This window comes from Rhinoderma darwinii, chromosome 4 (genome assembly GCF_050947455.1).
Source record: "Rhinoderma darwinii isolate aRhiDar2 chromosome 4, aRhiDar2.hap1, whole genome shotgun sequence".
NCBI classification, from domain to species: Eukaryota; Metazoa; Chordata; class Amphibia; order Anura; family Rhinodermatidae; genus Rhinoderma; species Rhinoderma darwinii.
The window spans coordinates 237714626-237741520 of NC_134690.1; the positions used below are offsets into that span (position 1 = coordinate 237714626).

Below are 26895 nucleotides of genomic sequence, written 5' to 3' on the forward strand. Positions count from 1 at the left end.
CACATCAAAAAACGAAAGGACACTTTTGTGGGTTTTTTATTATTGGCAAAGTATCGTTTTGGTATAGAGTATCACAATACTACTCTAAGTATCGGTATAAGTCCAAATTCTGGTATCGTGACAACCCTACCAGAAACTGAGTGAAATTATAGCAGAAATCTACAATGGGTGGCATAGATTTCATTTAGTGGTGCACTGACTGTCAAAGATTCGACAAATTTATTAGGACGTGTTCGCCTCAAATTTGTTGCATCTTACTCCAACTTGCTTCCTATTAATACGGTCTTTGCTGTTTATATAGTACATCTTTTTCGTTGTTTCATATAGGGTCTGGACCCGTAATACTTTCCTATATATGTAAAATGTGATACTTAGATTGAGGTGCCTTCTAGAAACAGTGGCACAACTAAGGTCGTGTGCACATGCCACAGATATTCTCCATTGCAGAGATGGCCTAAAATCAATAGAAAAATAAAGAAAATGCCTAATGAGTGAAGTGTGGGGCAAATCCTGAGAAAAATTAGAACATCTACTGCTCACCCTCAAATACACTTATATCTCTTTATGCATTGTGCTGATGGGGTTTTGTGAAACGCCATATACATACATTGTGTATATACAGGGTGGGCCATTTATATGGATACACCTAAATAAAATGGGAATGGTTGGTGACATTAACTTCCTGTTTGTGGCACATTAGTATATGGGAGGGGGGAAACTTTTCAAGCTGGGTGTTGACCATGGCGGCCATTTTGAAGTCGGCCATTTTGTATCCTTTAGTTTTTTCAATGGGAAGAGGGTCATGTGACACATCAAACTTATCGAGAATTTCACAAGAAAAACAATGGTGTGCTTGGTTTTAACATTACTTTATTCTTTCATGAGTTATTTACAAGTTTCAGACCACTTATAAAATGTGTTCAAAGTGCTGCCCATTGTGTTGGATTGTCAATGCAACCCTCTTCTCCCACTCTTCACACACTGATAGCAACACCGCAGAAGAAATGCTAGCACAGGCTTCCAGTATCCGTAGTTTCAGTTGCTGCGCATCTCGTATCTTCACAGCATAGTCAATTGCCTTCAGATGACCCGAAAGATAAAAGTCTAAGGGGGTCAGATCGGGAGGCATTTCTTCTGCGGTGTTGCTATCAGTGTGTGAAGAGTGGGAGAAGAGGGTTGCATTGACAATCCAACACAATGGGCAGCACTTTGAACACATTTTATAAGTGGTCAGAAACTTGTAAATAACTCATGAAAGAATAAAGTAACGTTAAAACCAAGCACACCATTGTTTTTCTTGTGAAATTCTCGATAAGTTTGATGTGTCACATGACCATCTTCCCATTGAAAAAACTAAAGTTGGATACAAAATGGCCGCCATGGTCAACACCCAGCTTGAAAAGTTTCCCCCCTCCCATATACTAATGTGCCACAAACAGGAAGTTAATATCACCAACCATTCCCATTTTATTTAGGTGTATCCATATAAATGGCCCACCCTGTATATATAGATATATATTTTATTTATTTTTTTGTAGTATTAATAGTAGCAGTAGCCAAGGAGTGTGGGGGATACTGTTGAATGGATGGATCAGGTTGTGACGGGGGGGGGGGGGTAAAGGAGTCAGATTAGGGAATGTGATATGTCTGTCTAAAAAGATTTGTTATAAGGGCAGTCTTATAACTGTGGCTGTTTGGAATGCATTGCAAGACTGGTGCAGCACGAGAAAAGTCTTAGAATACAGTGGGAAGTTCATATTATGGAGGATGTTGGTCTTCGAAGAATAGCATTGCTTCTGGGGGAGCATAACATTGTAATATGGTACTGCACAAGCGCTATATGGCATCACACTGGGCAAGGTCTTTTACACAAGGCATATTGTTATGATGGAAAGGTTATGAATCACAATATTTCATAAATATAAATGGGCTTTAACTCCTTAACGCTGAAGGACGGATATATCCGTCCTCAGCTGCTAGTTCGCGCAGGAGGACGGATATATCCGTCCTGTGATAGCGCAGGTACTGCCAGTGTACCCACGCGATCAGCGGCAGGAGCACAGCTGTTATACACAGCCTGGCTCCTGCTGCAACTGCCGGAATCTAAGAGCTCTCCGATTCCGGCAGTTTAACCCATTAAATGCCGCTGTCAATAGTGACAGCGGCATCTAATGTGTTTGACAGAGGGAGGGAGCTCCCTCTGTCACCCGATCGGCGCCCCCGCAAACAAATCGCGGGTCGCCGTCGGGTTTCCAGGACAGCCGGGGGTCTAACAAAGACCCCCAGGTCTGTCTTCCGCAACTGCCTGTTAGACGATGCCGGAGGCATGACCTAATAGGTTGCCTGTCAGTTTTACACTGACAGGCAATAATGCTTTGGTATACTAAGTATACCAAAGCATTATATATGCGATCGGCACATCGCATAGTGAAGTCCCCTGGTGGGACTTAAAAAAAAAAAAAAAAAAGTCAATCAGTTAAATAAAGTTTGTGGAAAAAAAATAAAACTACTTTTTTTGCCCAAAAAGTGGTTTTATTCAGTAAAAGTGTCAAAACAAATCACACATACACATATATGGTATCCCCGCGATAGTAACAACTTGACCAATAAAATGAACACATTAATTAAACCGCCGGATGAACGGCGTCCAAAAAAACCGCAAAAAACAACGGCAAAATTCTCTCTCTTCTCCCATTCCCCCCATAAAAAATAAAATAAAAGTTAATCTATAAGTCCTATGTACCCCAAAATAGTACTAATGAAAACGACACATTGGCCCGCAAAAATCAAGGCCACATACAGCCACATCGACGGAAAAATAAAAAAATGACGGCTCTTGGAATGCGGCGATGGAAAAACAAGTAATTTTTTTCTGAAAGGGTTTTTATTGTGCAAACGTAGGAAAACATATAAAACCTTTACATATTTGGTATCCCCGTAATCGTGCCGACCCATAGAATAAAGTTAACAAGTTATTTACGCTGCATAGTAAACGGCGTAAATTTATAATGTGAAAATTAATGCTGGAATAGCTGCTTATTTTCAATTCTCTCCTAAAATAAAGTTAATAAAAGTTAATATATTGTAAGCATCTAAAAATGGTACAATAACAAAATACAACTCGTCCCGCAAAAAACAAGCCCTTATACGGCTATGTCGACGGAATAAAAAAAAAAAGTTACGACTCTTGGAATGCGACCATGAAAAAACAAAAAATAATCCTTGGTCATTAACGTGCAAAATGGCCCGGTCATTAAGGGGTTAAGACGCAAACTAGAAAAATTCCTAATGTATCTGTTCCATGAATCTATTGGCAATCGTATTTGTGACTCTATTTTGAAAGATTTTTGATAGGAACTAATTTTTTCTCCAGTTTTGCCCAAAAAGTTTACTCTTAAAGGGAATGTGTTGCCAGCAAAACATGTTTTTTTTTTTTTTAATTAAACATTTAGTGTGTAGGTGATTAAACATTGTTCAAATTTTTTTTATTTTCTTCACGAGTCAGGAAATATTATAAATTAGATTCTAATTTATAATATTTCCCATCGCTGGTCACTAGATGGAGCTATTCCCAAAATTGCAGCATTGCAAAATTGGGAAAAAAGCACTCGCTCTAGTGGGCTCTGAGAATCCCCCCCCTCCTTTATCCTGGCTAGTGCCGGGAGAAACGAGGGGTTTGAACGGTCTAACCTCCTACACTGTGTGTCGCCATTTTTTGAGCTAACACACAGTGTAGTAGGTTTACATACAGTAGTAAACAAACACGAACATACATAGAAATCTCTTACCTGCTCCTGCCGCCGCGGCTCCCTCCGGCCCGTCCGCTCCGTCTGCTGCCGCTGGTCCAAGTGCACAAGTCCAGAAGTCGCGACCGGAAGTAGTAATCTTACTGTCCGGCCGCGACTTCCGGTCCACAGGAAAATGGCGCCGGACGGCGCGCATTTCAAATTGGATTGTGTGGGAGCGGCGCATTCGCAGTTCCCACACAGACGGCGTACACAGAAGTGGATGGGACGGGACCCGTTCGCAGTCCCTATGGGACTGTGGCTGCCGTATTCCATGTCTGTATGTGTGGTTAATCGACACATACAGAAATGGAAAAAAAAATGGCAGCCCCCATAGCGGAAAAAAAGTGTAAAAATAAGAAAAAGTAAAACGCACAAACACAAATAAATATAAACGTTTTTAATAAAGCACTAACATCTTTAACATATTAAAAAAAAAATTGTGATGACACTGTTCCTTTAACTGCTGACTGATGTAAGATTGTCAGGATATTCTGTCTGGACTGAATGCAGCCTCCAGTCTTTCACCATTATTGTGTTGAGTATCTACTACTGCTAGATCCATCAAGACATATATTATATTTTTGAGACTCCAGGGTAAATAAATGCAAATATAATAAACAGGCATTGTTTGTGTGTTATAACCATTAAGTGTTACTTTTGTGCTTTTTTGTCTGGGTTAAAACAGGCCTGAAATCTCTTGAGGAAAGACAGGGAATTCTTTACATTCTTTAGAGGGGAAAGGTTATAGCTGAAGGAATAGCAGTCGGCTCTGTATGAAAACCTACATTTGCAGAAGGATAAAAAATGTATCTGTCACTTCCTTTTTTTTCTAAGGCAGAGAGGCACAGATTTGTGAAGTGAATATGGTTTAGACTGCACTAACATCTGCGTTGTGACTTCCATTTATAATTGAGTCCAAGAAACCGTCGCGGATTCATTGCATAATGGACCCCATTGCCTTAAATTGGGTTCCATCCTAATGACAGCAAGTGCTATTCTTGCCATCTAGTCAGATGGAGTTGCCAATGGATGCTCCAAACACATGACTTCGAATGACTGGCTTATTACATGTAATTCAGTAGTAAACTATGTTTTTAGTGTATCAACTTTAGGGAGTACAGTATTTGGACCTCAAAGGTAAAAACTAGCATAGAGGGAAAATGGAGTGATCATTCGCCACTAATCAGTTTTGTTTTCTAGCTTGCTGTGGAAAAAAAAGCTGAAATCTAATTGGATGATCTGTTCTGCTTTTTCTTTGCACTTATTATTCTGCATGGGTCCCTGTCTTCTATAGGTTTGGCTAGCTGATGGTTTTAGGCTGTTGGTATTAACAGGGTCATTTATAACTCTAGCAAAACTTAGGATGGGGCTCTATTATTATACAGGGTGGGCCTCTAAGAACAGTACCCTGTTTCCCTTGTGTGGTTTATATACAATAATGCTTATCGGGCCTCATGCATCAAAACTGTCTTACAGCAAGACCACATGCACCCAGTGCGTATTACGTGTGCATTTTCCTGCTGCAAATCTGTAGTGTAATACAGTACCAGCAAAGTAAATGAGATCCTAAGTAATCTCTTCTACATGTTGCAGAATTTTTTCACACGTAAATTGAGGAGCGGATTTTAAAATCAGCACCATGTTAAAGGAGTTGTACAGGTTCGGGGGGTGTTTTTTTTTTTTTTACCCTTTCACCTATGACCGCACCCCTGGAGAGACATCCCATTTGCTGGACAGGAAGCCTGATTTAAAAAAAGGACAAACCTCTCCACACACCCAGTCAGTTTTCCTGTCCTCTGGATGGGATTGTCCTGTGGATCAAGACACTCTTCAGGATTTAAGACCCTCCAGCAGGTACTCACCTGTGTTCCTGGAGGTATTCTGAAGATGTAAGTCTCTAAGGGAGCAACCTTAAGGCCGGATTCACACGAGATATGCGAATCTCGGGCGTGAAAAACTGCAGTTTTTCACGTCCGAGGTGCATCTGTGCTGTGTGACGCGATGTCCCGTATCCCCCATAGATTAGAGTCTATGGAGGGATGCGTGAAAAAATAGGACATGTCCTATTTTCTCACTGATCCTTCACACCGTCCGTTGAAAGAACGGCCGTGTGTACGGCTACATTGAATTATATAAGTCCGTGTGAAGGCTGTTGTTTCAACGGCTGACACACGGACGTTTAACACGTTCGTGTAAATAAAGCCTTAGTCTGGGGCTGGTATCCCCCTTCCTCTCCCGGTCACCGCTGCCCTCTACGGTGGTGGTAAGCTCCTGCCGCGGGTGGGGTCTCCTCTGGGGGGGAGAAGCTTCTCCTGGGGTCACGCCTGGCTCCAGTTTACAGAGAGGGAGCCAGGACTCATGGCCCAGCATTTGGCCGCTTCCGGCTCACTACAGTTACCACTTCCGGTAGAGGCACGCGTCCCTTCCGTTGGAGGGGACGTGTAGACGTCCCAGGAAGCTGTGTTCCGGAGGCCCAATTGGGGAGGAGGGGCTACAGCGCGTCATAGCCTGGGAGCCTCCCCAGCCAATCCTAGGCCTATTTTAGGGCTGAAGTAAGATGGCTCCTTCTCCAACCAAGCAACCAGTATAGAAACTCTAGTAGAAGCAGCAGGATGCGCTGAGCGAGCAGACCCAGCAACATACTCCAGTCCGGTACTTTAAAGACATGGGATCTTCTAGGAAGCATGGTAGGACAAACAAACATTTTTTTATTTATTAATTTAGTCTTTCCTTGTATATTAAATGTGGCCAGCCTCATTAGAAGGGAATGAAAGAACCCTGATAGAAAGTTAGGCATTCCCAAAATTTTGAAAATAAAGTATCCCTTTGAGGATGAATTAAGAAGGGACTGGGATAGTTTTCCCAGACTGGATGCCCCAGTAGCTAAGATATCCATGAAAAAGATCCGTTTCAAGATCAGGGTTCCCTCCCCGATCCTATAGTAGGAAGGCAGATTATTACTTAAAGGACCTGGGAAGCCTCTGCAGGGGTCTTTAAACCTGGAATTGTAGCCACATATGTAGCCAGGTCCCTTTAAAATCTGGTTGGCTCAACTAGAGCTTCATCTCCGAGACAAAACCCTAGGAATCAGATACTGGCTTCCCTCCCTGTTTTGGCTGATACCTCAGAGGACTCTGTCCATCTGTCAAATAGATCTGCAGCCCTATCCTATGTCTTCAGCCATAGAACTCTTTTGGCTGAGTTGAAGGGCTCTAAAGGGGTACTCTGTTCTATCCCTTGTTCAGGAGACTTTTTGTTTGGTCCTCCACTGGATGATCTCCTGGAAAAAGCATCTGACAGGAGGAAAGGATTTCCTACTTGAAACAAACCAGACTCCTTTTGTCCCCGGAAGCTTAATTAAAAAACCCAAACCAAAGGGAGCGGAATTTAGATCCTCTAAGTTCCCCAAGAAGAACAGGGGCTTCTTGTTTAGGCCTCAGAAGGATCCCAAGATTAAGGATCACCAACAATAACGCCAGAAGGAGTGGGGTACAAGGTTGCTTATCCCTATTCTTTCAAGAACGGGAAAAGATCTTGTCAAACCTGTGGATTCTAGATGTCCTAAAGACAGGATACAAACTAGAACTCACGATCCCTCCACCAGACCAATTCCTCCCCACAAAGAGGCAGAAAGATTCGAGAAGACAGCTGGCTCTAGAGTCAGAGGTTATTTTTTTATCTAGTGCCAGTACCAAAACCAGAGATACGGGCTACTATCCCTATCCCCCCCCCTTTTTCTAGTAAAGAAACCGGAAGGCAGGTTCAAGGTTATAATAAACCTAAAATAGCTGAACACCTTCCTGATTTACAAGAGATTTCGGACGGAGAGTATCCCCTCTACTGTAAGTCCCCTCTTTAGGAATTGTATGATGGCATCAATAGATCTGGAGGATGCTTATTACAATGTCCCTGTCTGCATCACTCACCAGAAGTATCTGAGGGTGGCAGTAGTTCTGAACAACTCCCTAATCTACTTCCAATTCAGGGCCCTCCCGTTTGGCATCTCAGGCTCAGTCTTTACCAAACTTATAGCAGAAATGATCTCGTATATACGAACGAAGGACATTCTTATTAGAAATAAAGTAGCCCTTCATATAGTCCTACATGTAACACGAATATAAATAGCCTATTGAGGCCAAGACACAACCTTTTAGCATGCAGTCTAAAACATTTTTATTTTTATTATTGAATAACCAAACTAAAACATACAAACCTGTATACAGGGTGGGCCATTTATATGGATACACCTAAATAAAATGGGAATGGTTGGTGATATTAGCTTCCTGTTTGTGGCACATTAGTATATGGGATCACTCTTCACACACTGATAGCAACACCGCAGAAGAAATGCCTCCCGATCTGACCCCCTTAGACTTTTATCTTTGGGGTCATCTGAAGGCAATTGACTATGCTGTGAAGATACAATTTGTGCAGCAACTGAAACTATGGATACTGGAAGCCTGTGCTAGCATTTCTTCTGCGGTGTTGCTATCAGTGTGTGAAGAGTGGGAGAAGAGGGTTGCATTGACAATCCAACACAATGGGCAGCACTTTGAACACATTTTATAAGTGGTCAGAAACTTGTAAATTACTCATGAAAGAATAAAGTAACGTTAAAACCAAGCACACCATTGTTTTTCTTGTCAAATTCTCGATTAGTTTTTTCAATGGGAAGAGGGTCATGTGACACATCAAACTTAATTTGGATACAAAATGGCCGTCTTCAAAATGGTCATCACCCAGCTTGAAAAGTTTTCCCCCTCCCATATACTAATGTGCCACAAACAGGAAGTTAATATCACCAACCATTCCCATTTTATTTAGGTGTATCCATATAAATGGCCCACCCAGTATATGAGATAAAGCAGAACATGCAAACTTCACAATGGGACAGAGAAAAAAAATGTAGTAGGTGTATCAAGAGTAGACTGTCAAGGTCGTGCATTGGAATGCCAGTAAGCATTCAATCGATCAAAGTATCAAATCCAGGGCCGGCCCCAGGTTTGTGGGCCCTTGGGCGACAGACTTAGTAGGCCCCTTTTTGGGGGAACTCACGACGGCAGTAAAATGGCAGAAAATGTCACTTTGTGCTCCCATATAGACATTCGGCCCAGTTTATGCTCCTGTATAGAAGTTAGGCCCCCAGTTTGTACCCCCATAATTGTAGTGCCACACAGCCACCCTCCCTGTAGGTAGCTCCTTTGGGGATTCCACTTCAAGAGAAACCCCGGACGTCCCTTCATATATGGACAGTGTTGTCACGGGCAACCCCAGAGCCATAGTCCTGGGCAGAGCACTACTAGCACTCTGCCTGGGACTCCTGCTCTCCTCCTCCCTACATCACTGTCCAAATAGCTGAAGTCCCAGGCAGAGTGCTAGTAAGGGCTCTGTTCTGGTACTCCAGCTTTAGGGAAGCCCCTCACATCACTGTCCATACACGGCTAGTGATGTCAGGGGCTTCCCCCAGAGACTGAGTCCTGGAGCAGAGCCACTTGTAGCGCTCTGCCTGGGACTCCTTCTCTCCTCCTGACATCACTGTTCATATGTGGATATTGATGCAGTGACGACGGCAGCGACAGCACCCGCACTGGCCTGGGTTGGCCGGGTGATGACGCCGGCCCTGATCAAGTCCTAGAATGTCCCTTCATAGTACATCAGGGTACAGCGCTCTCACAGTGGAGACACTAAATAGCTGATCTAATTCACAACGAAAAGCGCCTAACATGACGAAATACATAATGCAGTTGATAGATCCTGATGAAAGAAAATACATACGTAATGTTCAACTTCATTATGCATTTTGTCATGTTAGGCACTTTTCGTTGTTAATTAGGTCTGCTATTTAGTGTCTCCATTGTGAGCGCTGTACCCTGATGTACTATGTTGGGACATTCTATGATTTGATCGATTGGATGCTTACTGGCATTCCCACTCAGGACCTTGACAGTCTTTACTCTTGATACACCTACCGCGTTTTTTCTTTCTCTGTCCCATTTTGAAGGTTGCATGTTCTATTTTCATCTCGTGTGTGTGTATATACATTCTTGTACATTTATTTGGTTATTCAATAAAAAAAAACTTCTTTAAAACTCCATGCTAAAAGGTTGTGTCTTATCTTCAATAAGCCATTTACATTCTCATCATTCTCTACCTAGACGACTTTTTGATAGTGGCAGACACAGCCCAGACTTTGACACTCCATCTATACTTCGTACAATCGACTTTAATAGATCTGGGGTGGAATATAAACGTAAACCGAATTAGACACTGTCCAACCGATGCATTTTTTTTTTTGTGAATCCTCGAAGACTCCTGCATATAAATATCTTTTCTTCCTCCGGGAAAGATCCAGCCTTTGATAGAGGGTCTCAGACTACTTTTTGAATTACTTAACTTATTTCAGAAGGGCTATGTCCGTCCTGGGTCTACTAACCTCCTGTATCCCAGCCATAATGTGGGCACAGTTCAGGTTCAGACTTCTACAGGTGGACATATTGAGAAGTGAGAGAATAGCAGATTCTCCCTAGATCACTCCCTACACCTTTCATCAGTAGCCAGACTCTCTCGCAGGTGGTGTATGAAGGTAGAAAATTTTAGGAAGGGTGTTTCATGGGAAATATCTCCAACCCTGAACATCACAACAGATGCCAGTTCTTGGGGGTGGCGAGCCCATGGCAAATCCTTCTGCCTTCAGGGTCAGTGGGATCCTCCAACCTCCATAAAATCTTCCAACTACAGAGAACTGGAGGCAGTATTTCAGGCCATAAAAAGCACCATTCCTATACTTTCAGGAAAGAGGGTGAATATTCTTTAAGGCGACCCGACTACAGTGGCGTACATAAATCATAAGGGAGGTAAATGATCAGGACCTCTGATGAATTTAGCCACAGATTTTCCCTAGCCGAGCTGCATCTATTTTCCCTTTCTGCTGTCCATCTATGGGGATGGGACAGTCTGGTAGCAGACTTTTTGGGCGGAAGACAGTTGCTACAGTCAGAATGGTCCCAAAACCAGGAAGTTTTCCGGATGATTGTGGCCAGGTGGGGGAATCCTTCCATAGATCTGTTTGCTACCAGGGAGAACAAGAAAGTGCTCAGATTCTTCTCCCTAGACCCCATGGAATATCCGGTAGCAGTAGATGCTCTCTGTGTTGGAGTCAGGAACAGGGTTATGCCTTTTCCCCAATTTGTCTACTTCCGAGAATTTTAAAAAAGATCAGGGAAGACGGGGCTTCAGTCATCTTAATTGCTCCATTTTAGCCAAAGACCATGTTCACCTGGTTGAGGAAGCTGTCCTTAGCCCAACCATGTATTCTTCCAGACAGACCAGATCTCCTCTCCCAGGGGCCAGTAGTTCATCCCGACCTTACCAGGCTGCATCTTACAGCATGGAGACTGAGATGATGATCCTTAGAGGTATTTCAGAATCTGTAGGCTTCACTTTATTGGCAAGTAGGAAACCGGTTACCTCTAAAATATATTTATGGGGCTGGAAAGCCTTTTTTTAACCTTTTACAGGAATTGATATAGATCCATTAACAGATCGAGATATACCCCTGATATTCGACTTTCTCCAGGCAGTGCTAGACAAGAACCTCAAGCCTAGTTCCTTAAAGGTACAGATTTCTGCTCTAAGCTCCTTCTATGATTCAAAGCTAGCAGAACACCCCTGGATTAGGAGGTTTCTGATTGCGGCCACCAGGATAAGACCTCAAAGAAGATCTTCAGTCCCACCCTGGGAATTAAACGTAGTCCTTACTACCTTGATGTGTTCATCCTTTGAACCTTTAGGGTATGTTCACACGGGCTACTTTCAGACGTTTTTCGTGACGTAAGAGTCTTGAAAGACGGCTGAAAAATCGGAAGCAGGACGCCTACAAACATCTGCCCATTGAGTCCAATGGAAAATACAGCATTCTGTTCCGTCGTGGCGTTAGTTTTACGCCTCTTTTTCAAAAAACTGCATGTAAAAAACCAGTGCGTGTCACTTCTTGAGCAGTTTTTCATTGACTCAATAGAAAAACTGCTCCAAAAACGGCCTTAAAACACACCGTGAATAACGCTAGTTTGATTAACGAACGGCTGAAAATCAGCAGCTGTTTTCCCTTGAAAACCGCTCCGTATTTTGATAACCGTGTGAACATACCCTCTGATTCCCTGTCCATAAAATTTCTCACTCTAAAGATTACCTTTTTACTAGCTGTTACTACTGCCCGGATAGAAGGCAAAATTCAAGCTCTTTCTGCCTTCCTTCCTTATACTTTGGTGTTGGAGGATAGTGTAATTATGAAGACCTTACCAGGTTTCTTGCCAAAGGTAATTTCACCATTTCATCAAGACCAGGAAGTTAATCTTCCCTCCTGTGACTCCCCAAAAAATCTAAAGGAGCAGAAGTTGAATTTGTGTACATGTGAGGAGGTGTTTAGTACACTACCTAGAGGTCACAAAGGACTGGAGGTCATCAGAGAATCTTTTTCAGTTCCAGGGTCCAAATAGAAGTTCGGCAGCTAGCAGACCGACAATATCACGGTGGATTAAACAGGCCATACACTTGGCCTATGTGAGCCAGAACATTAATCCCCCAGATTTCTTTGGAGCTCATTCCACTAGATCTGTATCTGCTTCTGAGGCGAGAGCCAACACATCTCTAGACCAGATTTGCAAGGCAGCTACATGGAGTTCACCCCACACCTTTATTAGGCATTCTCAGTTACAGCTGCATTTAGCCGCTGACCTGGCTTTTGGTAGGAAGGCTCTACAAGTGGTAGTCCCACACTTAAAACTGGGGTTCTATTTTACATTTCCAAGGGTGATATAGGTGAAAGGGTAAAAGATCTGTTTTTCATGAACCTATGACAACACCCCCACCCTAGTTCCCCACCCCACCCCCTCAGTAACTTCATTAGAATCTCTTGTATATTGGATATACATATTTATGGTGTGGGGGTAGCTATTCACGAAGGTGGCGCAAAAAAAATGTGTATGCATTAGGTTTGTCACAATACCAGAATTTGGACTTTGATACCGATATACTTTTGTGTAGTATTGCGATTTCGATACCAAAACAATACTTTGCCAACAGTAATAAAATAAATAAATAAATTCTTCAATTTTCTGATGAGGCGCTTGGTGTGATGAATTCTGAATGTGCCTCACATTAATAGTAATTAACCCAATCGTGTTTCTCAGTCATAATGGGATAATGAGGTACATGATGGGGTTAATTACTATTCATGTGAGGCACATGGAGATTAAATTCATCACCCCTCGTGCCTCACAATAAGTGAAAAAGCAGTTTTTATCTTATTTTTTTTACAGCATACACATCATAAATGACGCAAAAAAATTGTGCCGGTTATTACGGCCTGCCAATACTGAATATGTATTGAGACTTGATTTAATGTTTATTGTAAAAAAAAAAGTTTTTTTTTTGTTTGTTTTTAACATTACTTTGTTTTTTACTTTTATTTTTAAAGAAATCTATATGCCAGTATGTTGGCCTGTGTATGGATAGTACACAGGCAGTTGTTAGGGCATACTTAGGTATGTTCTAACAGGAATAATGGTAAGACAGCCCTGGGGTTCTTCAATGGACCCTGGACTGTCTGCCCATATATGGTATGTCCCTCAATAACGTCACAGCTTAGTATCGAAATACATGAAATAACGGTATCAAACCGTTTGAGGGTGCACCGTATTGAAACAGTTTTGATGCATCATGTATTCCTAGTGTATGTATGAATGAATGGATGTATGTGTGTATGTGGACAAAAAGAACAGAAGACTTGAGCAGCACTGTGAATAAATGCCTAACTAGGCTGGTGCAAAGCTTCAGAAATAAATGAGTGACCTCTCCTTATATGCTAGATATCCAAAAGAAGAGAACATGAAGCAGCACTCAAAAAAAGGAAATTTATTCATCCAATATAAGACCGCAATGTTTCACCTCCTCTATGAAGGCATTTTCAATCTTCTTTTGAATGTGTGTGTGTGTGTCTAAGCAAATAAAAGATAACTAATTCTCATCCGGAGTTCTTTCTAAAGGCTGGGTGTGTGGAGCAAGCTACACGGTTTCCGTAATTTATCGGAACCAGCGTGAACGCAAAAAGCTAGAATAGGGTTTAAGGGGCTTCATTCTAGAGAGGTGCATCTATCTGATATTTATGGCATATCCTGTGGATATGTCAAAAGTCCCCAATGGGAAAACCCCTTTAACCCCTTCCCGCAATTTCACGTACAGTTACGTGATGGGAGCTGGTGTTTCCCCGCAATTCCACGTAACTGTACGTGAAAGAGATGGAGCTGGCTCAGGAGCTGAGCCAGCGACATCACCGCCGGGTGACAGCTGTATGTTACAACTGGCACCCTGAGGTATCTGGCAGGTCCGGAGCTAGCCTCCGATCCGACCGATTAACCCCTCACAAGCTGCGTTCAATAGAGATCGCAGCATGTGAGGAGTTTATAGCCACCGGCTCCCCAGCAACGTGATCGCTGGGTTGCCGGTGGCTGCAAACGCGATTGGAGGCCTAATACTTACCTCCCGGTCTGCCAGTAACGGAATCCTCCTATACCCCGTCTTCGTCGGGGCCCAAGAGGCTTCTGGTACCATCGGCAAGATGGCACCGGCTCAGAAGCTGAGCCGGCGTCGTCAGCAGTGGGTGTCCGCTGTATGTTACAGCGGACATCCCACTGTAAAGGCAGGAACCGGAGCCAGCTCCGATTCCTACCATTAACCTCCTCAATGCAGCGATTCAATGCAACCGCTGCATGAAAGTGGTTTGTATGAAATCGGCAGCCTGCCATGCGATGGCAAGGCTGGTGACTGCTACCATGGCAACAGGAGGCCTAACAATGGCTTCCTATCTGCCATTACGGAAGCCGATTAGGCCCCGTCCGGAGGCGGAACCTGATCGTCTTGCTGTCAGTAAACAACTGACAGTTCTAATATATTAGGTAGTGCAATGTATTAGACAATCAAACAAACAAACTGTTGGAGCTTCAAGTCCTCTAGTGGGACTAAAGAATAGTGTAAAAAAAAAAGTAAAAATAAAAGTTGTAAAAAATACAATAAAAGTTTCAAGTAATAAAATAAAACCGAAATCGCCCTTTTTCCCTTTATAAGTCATTTTTTATTGAAAAAAATAATAAAGCCATACATATTTGGTATCGCTGCGACCGTAACGACCTGAACTATAAAAATATTATGTTTATTCCGCACAGTGACCGCCGTAAAAAAAAACCCTAAAAAATACTGACATAATTGCTATTTTTTGGTCACTTTGTCTTCCAAAAATTTAAATAAAAAGTGATCAAAAAGTCGCATGTACCCAAAAATGGAGCATATAAAAACTATAACTCGTCTCGCTAAAAGCAAGCCCTCATACAGATCCGTCGACGAGAAAAATGAAAACCGTTGTGTCTCACAACTTGGTGACAGAAAAAATCCATTCTCTTGACAAAAGTTATTTTATTGTGCAAAAAGTTGTAAAACATAAAGTCCTATAAATTAGGTATCACTGGAATCTGACTGACCCGCAGAATAAAGGTAACATGTAATTTATAACGCGTGGTGAACGCTGTATAAAAAGAACTAAAAACATATGCCAGAATTGCTGTTTTTTGGTCACCTTGCCTCCCAAAAAATGTTGAAAACAAGTCAGTACATACGAGGACATATTCATATACACCTACCTTGGGTAACTGTATGTAGTCCACCTGCAGTCGCTGGAAGGAGTAATCAGGGCGAGGCATGTGCTTACTGGGTGTTTTATAATTTTACCGGGATTGTGTCTGACGCATGTCAGGCAACCCCTCTACATGTCGAGCAGCTGCTTTCTGAAATTCAGGTGCAAACCAGTGTTGTATTGGTTTGCCTGCTGCAGTCAGAAAGCCTCTTGCTCGCCGTATTGTGTCATCGTGTGCGACTCCAAAGGAGTACCTTGAGTCTGTATAGACATTTACCCTTTTACCTGTGCCCAACTTACATGCATCTGCAAGTGCCATGAGTTCTGCCTCCTGGGCAGAGCTGCTGGAGGGCAGTGACTTTTTCAGCACTGTCTTACCTTCCTGGACTACTGCATACCCGGTGGTGAAATGTCCGGTCTGCTTATTCCAGTATCTGGATCCTTCTACAAAATACTGAACATCATAGTTAGGCCTCATGCACACGACCGTATTTTTTCCCACCCGTAAATACGGGTCCGGTGTCACACGTATTCCACCCGTTTTGCACCAGTATTTACGAACCCGTGCTCGTAAATATGGGTCCGGTGTCACCCGTATTCCACCCGTATTTACGAGCACGTTTTTGGCGGCAAAATAGCACTGCACTAATCGGCAGCCCCTTCTCTCTATCAGTGCAGGATAGAGAGAAGGGACAGCCTTTTCTGTAATAAAAGTTAAAGAAATTCATACTTACCCGGCCGTTGTCTTGGTGACGCGTCCCTCTCTTCACCTCCAGCCCGACATCCCTGGATGACGCGGCAGTCCATGTGACCGCTGCAGCCTGTGATTGACCTGTGATTGGCTGCAGCGGTCACATGGCCTGAAACGTCATCCAGGACGTCGGGCCGGATGTCTAGAGAGACGCGTCACCAAGGCAACGGGCGGGAGACCGGACTGGAGGAAGCAGGAAGTTGTCGGTAAGTATGAACGTCTTTTATTTTTATTTTTTACAGGTTTATACTGATCGGTAGTCACTGTCCAGGGTGCTGAAAGAGTTACTGCCGATCAGTTAACTCTTTCAGCTCCCTGGACAGTGACTATTTACTGACGTCGCTTAGCAACGCTGCCGTAATGACGGGTGCACACATGTAGCCACCCGTCATTACGAGAGCTCCATAGACTTCTATGGACTGTCCGTGCCGTTATTACGGCCTGAAATAGGACATGTTCTATATTTTTCAACGGCACGGGCACCTTCCCGTGAGAAAACAGGAAGGCACCCGTCGCCAATAGAAGTCTATGAGCCCGTTATTAGGGGTCGTAATTACGACCCGTAATAACGGGAGTTTTTACGGTCGTGTGCATGAGGCCTTAGTCAAAGGTTCATCAGTGACACCTGGTAACCCTTGGGATTCAAGTTGCATTAAACTGTGACAATCATGTTCATGTTCCATATTAAACAAGTCATTGTCATTTGCTAGCTCATATATTAAGGAAGCTGTATTTATAACTTTCAAACCTGATTTTATACAGCTAACTTGAATTACTTAAGTCAGTCTATTTACACAATCTTGTACTTTAGTTTAATGTTCTAGGACTTTTTACACACTAATTTTACATATAATAATCAGTTTAACATTCTGGCAGAACTTTCTACCATTTCCCTTTTCTGAAATTCTTCCAACCGTCGTCTTACACAATCAAAACCACACTTCTCTTTTCTGATTCACTAAATTATAACATTCAATTACCCTCAAGTCCTTTTAAATCCAAATTTGCCACACCCTTATCATCATCATCATTTTACATTCACCACATCTAATTCTAAAGGAATATTTTAATACTTTTTAACACAACCACATCCTGAAACTGTTCCTGATACGTTACACATGTTACGAGCAGTGTCCTTTTGAAAGGAAATCTAATTTAGCAATTTTAGTATATGTCTCTCTATTTAATGGACACCTAAATATATACAATTTGCCTCCTAGGTCCGTTAAAGGGAATGTGTCGCTAGAAAAAATTGTTTTTTTTTTAGTTAAACAGTTAATGTATAGGTGATTTAACATTGTTCTAATTTTTTTAATTTTTTCACGAGTCAGGAAATATAAATTAGATTCTAATTAATATTTCCCAGCGCTGGTCACCCAAAATTGCAGCATTGCATGTGGTAAAACAACCACATTGCTTTATGCTGAAAAATTTGAGAAAACTCACTCGCTCTAGTGAGCTCTCAGAATCCCCCCTCCTTTATCCTGGCAAGTGTCTGGAGAAACGAGGGGATTGAACGGTCAAACCTCCTACACTGTGTCGCCATTTTTTGAGCTAACACAGTGTAGTAGGTTAACATACAGTAGTAAACACACAGTAAAACACGTACATACACAGACCTAACTTACCTGCTCCTGCCGCCGCCACTCCCTCCAGTACGTCCGCTCCGTCTGCTACCTCCGCTCCAATTGCACAAGTCCGGAAGCCGCGACCGGAAGTAGTAATCTTACTGTCCGGCCGCGACTTCCGGTCCACAAGAAAATGGCGCCGAACGTCGCACAGTTCTATTTGGACTGTGTGGGAGTGGCGCATGTGCCGTTCCCACACAGACTGCGTACAGCATAGTGGATGGAACGGGCCCCGTTCGCATTCACTATGGGACTGTATGTGCCGTATTCCATGTCTGTATGTGTCGTTAATAGACACATACAGAGATGGAAAAAAAATGGCAGCCTCCATGGACAAGAAAATGTGAAAAAATAAAAGTAAAACACAAACACACAAATAAATAAAAAAATGTTTCATAAAACACTAAAAGCAAATTGGTCTAAAAAAAATTTTTTTCGTGACACTGGTCCTTTAATAATATGCTAATAGTTGTTTTTTCTAGAATAGGAGTCTTCTTAAAAGTGTTTAGGTTAAATATACATGTTGAAAGATTTGATTAACTTCGTATACTTTATAAATTAGTTTGACTATTCTCCAACTTTCAGGAGAAATAGCCAACATTAATCCAAACATACACTCAGGACAAGAGATTTAAAATAATCTGGCGGGCTTTTGTCCTTTTCTAATATTTTTAAATATCTTAATCATCACAAATCTAGTAAATAATAAAAGACCAACCAAACTTAATAAGTAGCCTTCGGGATAATGGATGTTAATCCACTTTTTTGCTACGTGACAATTTGACTTACTAATATTCATTTATCCCTTTGTTCTATTATTTGATCTTGGTTCTATGATCTGACTCTAATTTGATCTCATTCAAAGAGTCTTGTAGAATTTTGATGGTCAGTTGGAAATATTGAATAACCGTGTTCGCTGCACCTTTTTATAAATAAGGCCGCTTACCAAAACGTTATTGTCCCTGGACTGTAGGACTCGCTGCACTCTAGACTCCTAGAACTGCTTACCAAAACACAGTCCCAAGACAGTAATGTCGCTCACCCAAGGTGACCACGAAGCGAAAATGTGAAAGACTGTCTCGGCTCTCACTTTTGCCACATTTAGACAGGACACATGATTAACGATAAACAAACAAATTCGATATGAATAGCAAAACCTAGTATCATATCCTATATTTCTGTATACCTCGCATATCTTGTCCACAAGGTATTTTCGCCAAAGTTTCACAGTACACACACAACGCTCACACCAATATTTACAAGTATAATGCTGATTAGTCATATACTTAATGTTTCTGGGTGTTTTAACAGTATTTTTCCTACTAATTTGTCCTTGTAACAATTTTACAACGGACCATTCCTAATTGGACTCACTCCCTTATACACACAGGGTTTTATTTATTTAACGCTCATACGTTCAATCTTCACAGTCAAGGAGTCTCATATGTGTTTCATCTATAACAACCATTTCTTTCAACTTCACCAAAGAAATACTTGATTACCTTAAAACGTCTGGTGTCAGGGGCATCCAGAGACAATAAGAGGCTGGTCAAGCCAGCAGCAGATGTTCTGGATGTGTCTTAACACCACAGTTTGAAAGTCTTTATCTTTCTTTTAACTTTTGGATTTAGTTTATCTCAATCATTCAATACTTTTAGTCACAATCTTAAACTTTATAAAACAAATAATCATAATACTCTATAATCCTTAATCTATAGGAGATCCTTCAAATCTCCAAGTACTATATCTTTTACGTGCTGCACTGAGTTATTTATTACCTGTAGCCTTCTCACATAGGCTATGGACTACTAACCTCGAGAACCGTTATTCCGAGGTTTTTATACTAAGACCTGTGCATAATATAACGAAGACCCAGGTCTTAATACATAAGATCCAACTTAGGTTTTAATCACATAACCTTATACATCTAAATATGAAAAATAATAAAAACACATATATACAAAATTTATATTACCGTTATTCAAATGAAAACTCGAATCCTCAATTCTCCTTACTATGTTCTTTTAAAAACAGTCACTCCACCTCGTTCCTCCTTCTGACTGGCCTCTTTTTAACGGTAATTTAACCGGAGGTCTTTGAATTAAGTGAGTATTTTGATGACTCGCTCCGTGCACTGTGTACAGTCCTCGGCTGGACGAGGGTCTGGAGATATTGGTTTCCGGCTCGAAGGACCAAGATGTTAGAAGAATTTTCCATACTTAGCAATAAGGATTCAAGTTTTCATCCCAATAAGAGTTTTATTCTCATCGATGAGGAGACCATGTCTGCCTTCATCACATATGCTCTGGCTAATCTAGACTTTAACCACAAAAAGGTGACATTTTGCACATGACCGTGAACATCTTGCACAAAATACTAGTCTAATGCAGTTTTGCTTCATATAGCATATTTTGACACTTACAACTGAAACTGGGATAAAGTTGAACTTCCCTAAATTGCATCTGACTTTATTGAGAAATTTCAACTGTCCCAGTCTTGAAAATGAAGCGTATATAAAACTTTTAACAGCTAAAAAATTTCCTAAGAAGTTCTGCATAACTGAGTATATTTTATTTTATTGCATTAAATAAGTATAAATTTAAAATAAAACTTTCATAAGACATGCGAAGCTGGGAATGGCCGAAGTTCAAAGGAAATATGATTCATCAAGGCAAACCCCATCATAACTGATATTTGGAGTGACCCATATAGGTAGTTATGATCAGGGAAAATAGCACTCACATATATATGTAAAATTCGCAGCCACATACCCAGAGGAACTAGCCGGAATTGGATAAAACATGGGCCTATTACAGTGGCGGTTGATATACCCTGGTTGGTAAATGTATGCACAGGTGACTGCCGGTAATATTATATTTCTAGGAGATTCCTGCAACAACACATGACCGTTTTTTGGTTTCTCAATATAGATATATAACTGTAATGGGAGGAGTACGCTCAATTATCATATCAACAGCTTCCTCTCCGTGGCATCACCAGCCAGTGGACTGGAGGGAAAAAATGGTTATAATGCCAGAAAAAGTGTGACCCTTATTTATAGTGTCAGACGTTGGGGATCCATACCTCAGTGACTGCACATGTTTTTAGCTGTCACCACAGCCAGGCTATCACTGCTGCTCGTCAGTAAGGTTTTGTTCGGTTTCGTTTATCCCTCTTATTTTCATAAACTGAATGCACAGTAACTGTATTTATTCATCTTTTTAACCCCTTCGGGACTGAGCCTGTTATGACCTTCAGGACAAAGCCTATTTTTTTTATTTAGTTATTTTATTTTATTTTTTCAAATCTGACATGTTACTTTTATGTAGCAATTACTTTGGAATGCTTTTACAAGTTATTCTGAGACCGTTTTCTCGTGACATATTGTACTTTCTGTTAGTGAAAAAATTTGGTCGCTAAATTTGTAAAGAACACCAAGATTTAGAGAAAATTTGCAAAAATGTTAATTTTTCTAAATTTAAATGTATCTGCTTGTAAAACGGATAGTAATACCACACAAAATAGTTAGTAGTTTACATTTTCCCATATGTCTACTCTATGTTTGCATCGTTTATTGAACATTCTTCTATTTTTCTAGGACGTTACAAGGCTTAGAACTTTAGCAGCAATTTCTCATATTTTCAAGAAAGTTTCAAAAGGCTCTTTTTTTTCAGGGACTAGTTCAGTTCTGAAGTGGCTTTCAGGGCCTTATTTATTAGAAAGCCCCCATAAATCACCCCGTTTTGAAAACTGCACCCCTCAAAGTATTTAAACCCGCATTCAGAAAGTGTTCTAACCCTATAGGCGTTTCACAGGAATTAAAGCAAAGTAGAGGAGAAATTTACATATTGCATTTATTTTGGCAAAATTATTTTGTCATAAAAAAAGGTTTTACCCAAGAAATGCCACTCAATTTTATTGGCAAGATTCTGCAGTGTTTAGAAATATCCCGCATGTGGCCCTAGTGTGCTAGGAGCACCTAGTGATGTTTGGGGCCTCCTTTTTGTTTTGTTTTTAGAATATATTTTAGGCACCATGTCAGGTTTGAAGAGGTCTTGTGCCAAAACATTAAAGACCCCCCCCCAAAATTTACCCCATTTTGGAAACTTCACCCCTCCAGGAGTTTTTCTAGGGGTAAACCCCCCCCCCCCAGTTGTTTTGCTGAATTCATTGGATTTAGTCTGTAAAGGTGAAAATCTACTTGTTTTTTTTTCTGAAAAAACGTATATATCATTTTTAAAAGGAATAAAGGAGAAAAACCACCCCAACATTTGTAAAACCATTTCTCCCGATTACGGAAATATGCCAGATGTGGTAATAAACTGCTGTTTGGACCCACAGCGGGACATAGAAGGGAAGGAGCGCTATTTGGCTTTTAAAGCTCAAATTTAGCTGAAATGGTTTTCGGGTGCCAAGTCGAATTTGCAAAGCCCCTGAGAGGCCAAAACAGTGGAAACCACACAAGTGACCCCTTTTGGGAAGCTACGCCACTTAAGGAATCTAGGGGTATAGTGAGCATTTAGACCCCACAGGTCTTTTGCAGAATTTATTAGAATTAGGCCGTGAAAATGAATATTAATGTTTCCACTAAAACGTTGAATTTTTTTCAATTTCATAAAGCAGGAAAACGCACCCCAACATTTGTATAGCAATTTCTCCCGAGGAAGGCAATACCCCACATGTGGTCAAATGTTTTTTCATTAGAAATTAATTAACCCTTTCCGGACTGATCCATTTTTTATTTTTCCCTCCCGACTTTCCAATAGCCATAGCTTTTTTTATTTTTCCGTCAATAGAGTGGTGTGAGGGCTTATTTTATGCGGGACGAGCGGTATTTTTTTTTTATTGGTACCATTTTTTTTTTTGGGTATATACATCTTTTTGAGCACTTTTAATAATTTTTTTTGTAGAGCCAAGGTGACCAAAAAAACTGCAATTTTGCCGTTTTAAATACTTTATTTTTCACGGCATTCACCGTGCGAGTTCAATAATTTTATATTGTAATAGTTTGAGCTTTTACAGACACAGCGATACCAATTTTGTGTGTTTTTTTTTATTTTTGGTTGTTCTTACATTACTTTAGAGAAAAAATGTGAAATTTTTTTTTTTTTTACATGAATATTTATTTAGTTATTGTTAGTGAAAAAAATTATTTACTTTTTGGTTTCTACACCTTTTGTTAGTCACCCCTAGGGGACTTGAACCAGCAATCTGTACATAGCTGGTACAATACACTGCAATACTAATGTATTGCAGTATATTGTCATTTTTACAGGCTCCTGTAACAGTGCGATCGCTGTTCCTATCAGTTAGTCCCGGGTGGCAGCTGTAATACAGCCGATACCCGCAGTGTATGGCGCGGGCTCAGTGCGTGGGCCCGCTCCATACCTCGCCCCCTCCCCACACCACAACATGCTAAGTCGTGGTGCGGAAAGGGGTTAATGCGTAGTGGATGGTGCAGAGTGAAAATTACAATTTTCCACTGATTTGCTGTTTTATTGCACTATATGTTATGCCCAGTTTGTGCCACTGAAGACAAATGCCTCATAAAATATTAACCAGGTTCTCACGGGTATGGCGATGCCATATCTGTGGACGTCAACTGCTGTTTGGGCACGCTGTAGGGCTCAGAAGGGAGGGAGCGGCATTTGGCTTTTGAAGCGCAGATTTAGCTTGGTGGTAGTTCTGTTTTGGCGTTTTGCTTGTATTTCAGTTTATAATGTTGGGGCGTATTTAAGCTGTGCTGAGTACATCAGGGTATATGTTCGCTGTGCGGACTACATCCGGGCAAAATAAGAGGTGTGCTAATGGGGAAAATAAATAAAAATCCGCTTTTGGAACACTGCACATTTTGTGTAGCCATATTCTGAGAGCCAGAACTTCTTTATTTTTTCTTCACCAGAGCTGTGTGAGGGCTTATTTGTTGCGGGACAATCTGTAGTTTTCATTGGTACCGTTTTGGCGTACATGTGATTTTGTTTTTATTCCTACATTTTTTTTTTTTTATTCCATTTTTTTTTTTTTTGGCAAGCATCAATTCAGACCATGGTTTCTTTTTTTTTTTACGGTGTTCACCCTGGGCTATAAATGACAATTTTACTTTATTTTGCAGGTCGATTCGATTACAGCAAAACCACATGTATATAAGTATTTTTTTTTTTCATGGTTTGCGCAATAAGATCACTTACTGTATTTATAAAAATAAAAACAATAAAAAATGTTGTCCCCATATTCTGAGAGCCATAACTTTTTTTATTTTTCAGTCAAAAAAGCTGTGTAAGGGCTCGTTTTTTGCGGGACAGTTTGTCGTTTTTATTGGTACTATTTTGGCATACCTGCACATTTTTGTATCACTTTTTATTGTATATTTTGGGAGGGGTGATGACTGCAAAAAAACCGCTAGAATCACTATTTTTTTGGAGTTCACCATGCAGGAAAACAAATTTTATAGTATGGGTCGTTACAAATGTGGTGATACCAAATATGTGTACTTTTTTTAACGTGTTCATTGTTTTCCTATAATAGACTTCTTATAGGAAACAAAGCATTTTTTGTTTATGTAACTTAACTTTTTTCTTTTTTTTTTTTTTTTTACATCTAACGGGTTAATTGCCAATATCGGCAGCGATGAGCCGCTGATCAGCAACGCAGAGAGCAGGGCAGACAGTTAACCACCACTGTGATGTAGCGCCGCGCGGCGGTTAACTGTTAAAGCGCGGACGTAAGTGCACGCCCAGGTGCGCAAAGCTTCTGCTCACCTAGGCGTGCATTTACGCCAAGGTGCGGGAAGGGGTTAATCTGACTGTATTGCACTGCACTATTGGGTAGTACATTTGAAATATTAAGTCTCTTCCTTGTAGTCTTGCAGAACTTAATCTTCCGAAGGTGAAGAATGTTACCTGTCTTAACTTGTAGTATTTTATGTTCCATTTAGATAACCTGGGTTATTGAGAATAACTGGTGTTAAAGAGGCTCTGTCACCAGTTTATCAAATCCCTATCTCCTATTGAATGTGATCGGCGCTGCAATGTAGATAACGGCAAAGTTGTTTGTTTTTTTTTTAAAAACGATCATTTTTGCCCAAGTTATGAGCAATTTTATATTTATGCAAATGAGCTTTTCAATGGACAACTGGGCGTGTTTTCTCGTTTTACCAACTGGGCGTGTATTGTGTGTTTACCAACTAGGCATTGTGAATAGAAGTGTATGATGCTGACAAATCAGCATCATACACTTCTCATCGTTCCCACCCAGCTTTTTTCACTGCAGACATACAGCGTGACGTCACCCACAGGTCCTTCAACCTTGTTGTCGGACAAAGAAGATACATCAGCTCCAGGCGTCCAAAAGGTTAATATGCTCGTCTCTAGGGAGTTTGCTATGCTTACCGGCACATATAGTGATAATAACAGGGAAAAGGGGAATGGGAGGAAACCTCCAGCTCACCAGCTTCACACTCCTGTGTTCAATATCGCCCGGATCAGCCGCGATGGCTCACGGCAGGTAACCGTAGCAAAAAAGAGGAATGATCCAGCGATGTGTGGTAAAGGTGGGGGAAACTCTGTTTCCACTTTATTGGAAAAATAATCACACGGATTGTACAACGAAGTGACAGAAAACACCAGGAGGATAACAAGGTGGTTGAAATGGCACGAGATGAAGCCTACGCGTTTCAAGCACTGGCTGTGCTCTTAATCATGGCTCAGACCATGAGCCAGTGATTAAGAGCACAGCCAGTGCTTGAAACGCGTAGGCTTCATCTCGTGCCATTTCAACCACCTTGTCATCCTCCTGGTGTTTTCTGTCACTTCGTTGTACAATCCGTGTGATTATTTTTCCAATAAAGTGGGAACAGAGTTTCCCCCACCTTTACCACACATCGCTGGATCATTCCTCTTTTTTGCTACTGTTACCTGCACATACCCTGCACTGTACCCTCTGACGCCTGTAGCTGATGTGTCTTCTCTCTTCCAACGCCAAGGTTGAAGGACCTGTGGGTGACGTCATCATTCCCAGCCAGCTTCTTTCACTGCAGACACAGCGTGACGTCACCCACAGGTCCTTCAACCTTGGCATCGGAAGAGAGAAGACACATCAGCTCCAAGCGTCAGAGAGTACAGTTGAATTTGCAGCAGCATCACCATGTGCAGGTAAGCATAGCAAACTCCCTAGAGACGAGCATATTAACCTTTTGGACGCCTGGAGCCGATGTATCTTCTTTGTCCGACGACAAGGTTGAAGGACCTGTGGGTGACGTCACGCTGTGTTTGCTGTGAAAGAAGCTGGGTGGGAACGATGAGAAGTGTATGATGCTGATTTGTCAGCGTCATACACTTCTATTCACAACGCCCAGTTGGTAAAAACACAATACACGCCCAGTTGGTAAAAACACAATACACGCCCAGTTGGTAATACGAGAAAACACGACCAGTTGTCCATTGAAAAGCTCATTTGCATAAATATAAAATTGCTCATAACTTGGGCAAAAATGATCGTTTTAAAAAAAACAAAAAACTTTGCGGTTATCTACATTGCAGCACCCATCACATTCAATAGGAGATAGGGATTCGATAATCTGGTGACAGAGCCTCTTTAAGGGAATATAGAGACGTAGGTCCCTATTGCCTAGATAAGTATAGGTGATGGTAGCATACAGTGTTATAAAATATTGTGGTGTTGGAAGCCTATGTGAGTAATTTTATCCAAATCCTGTCCTTGAGAGTTGGTGGGTGTTCATTTGTGGCAAATTAATAAGCTCAGTACTGTAATTCACCCCTGTAATGTGACCTGCGAGGGGCGATCGTCACAGTATCTGTATGGATACATTATGTCATCGGAGACAAACGTCAGTACACTGCCAAAAACAGGGGTTTGGAATAGCGAATATGTGGTGTTTGTTTTTTTGTTTTGTTTTGTTTTTCTAGCGTAGTAGCCTAGGAGTGATGGATACCACTGTATGGAATCTGTCGCTGGCAGCAGATTTAACACCTAAATCCTGGGCTTTTCATGACAAATTTGTTAAAGGTGCCATAATACGCTATGGGT

The 26895-nt window shown here is 41.4% G+C and overlaps 1 protein-coding gene across 2 annotated transcripts in view; it reads left to right on the plus strand.

Moving 5' to 3' along the window:
- The window catches only part of DSE (dermatan sulfate epimerase), a 63017-nt gene that overhangs the window by 13570 nt on the left and 22552 nt on the right, over window positions 1-26895 (plus strand). The gene's annotated exons all lie outside the window — the stretch shown is intronic.